The sequence below is a fragment of the Phaenicophaeus curvirostris genome, chromosome 1 (genome assembly GCF_032191515.1).
Source record: "Phaenicophaeus curvirostris isolate KB17595 chromosome 1, BPBGC_Pcur_1.0, whole genome shotgun sequence".
Taxonomy (NCBI): domain Eukaryota; kingdom Metazoa; phylum Chordata; class Aves; order Cuculiformes; family Cuculidae; genus Phaenicophaeus; species Phaenicophaeus curvirostris.
The window spans coordinates 58949438-58950641 of record NC_091392.1 but is presented as its reverse complement, the minus strand read 5'-3'; positions in this window follow the sequence as shown (position 1 = coordinate 58950641).

Sequence of the window (1204 nt, the reverse complement as noted above, 5' to 3'; positions counted from 1 at the left end):
CCCAAAACATCCCTGTAGGGACTTGCAGTCAGAGAAACAACCTAGAAAAGAAAGGGGCAGGGATTGCAAAGAGGTTTGGCAGAGCACTTTGGCCAAGGCCGGACAGAGGGCAAAACGACATGAGAGTAATCAAACAGCAGAGAGCCGGAGACATTCCTGAGCACCAGGTGCTTTTACTGGGGAGATCAGCATGACTCTTGTAACAGGTACTTCATGCTTTTATCTCAGGGAGAAAACAATAACTCTTAAAACATAGAATCATAGAATGGTTTGGGTTGGAAGGGACCTTAAAGATTGCCTTGTTCCAACCACCCTGCCATGGGGAGGGACATATGCTGCTGCTCTTCCTCCCACTTTTCTGCAGTAGGGAAAATTGCTTTTCTAGGTTTGGTGAGGACAAGACGCCGATGTGCTCAGCAAGGCTGCCTAGCGCTCAGAGCAGAAGCCCAATTCTTCTTCCTTCGGAGAGCACTGTTGTACTGCCACCAAGCAGGCTTGCCATTGGGTTCTGGACTTCTGAGAAGACCAGGACTCAGCAGCATTGCAAGAATTTTCCTGGATACAGAAAAGCACAGCGGGGCTGAGGTACGACTCTTCTTTCATAACTAGCATGGTCAGGCAGTCTGTCACATCCTGGGCTACAATCAAACACCGCAAGATCCGTTCCTAACACGTTTCCTTTGCACTCGGACATTAAGTGACTCTTACATTTCTGCTTTCCCAAACGCTGGGCTCTGGGGATCACAGTGATGGTGATGGGGACTGCTACTGTCAGCATTTTCAAACAGACACTCAAGCAAAGGTCTGCTCCTTAGAGCATTTCCAGAGCAGGCTGCAAAGCTGCTCATGAGTAACTAAAAAAAGTGACAGAAAAGGGGTAAAAATACGAATTGTTCCTTTTGTTGAGGAATAGCGGCATAGCCCCACCGAACTACTTGGAACTGAAAGACCTCGTATGCAGGCATGGAGGTTTCTTCAGCAATCCAGCTCTGATTTACAGTAAACTATAAAACACAAACACAATTACAAAATTCCCTGCTGTTTCCATTTAAACAAGCAAAGCGTAGGTGTGGATTTGTGTTTAAAGGAACAAGCCACGCGAGAGAAGGCACAGCAGGGCTGGCAGCCACGTGGCGTGTTTAATTTCGCAGGAAGAACACCTGACTTCTACATGCAGATCAACAAATAAATAAATAAAATTAAG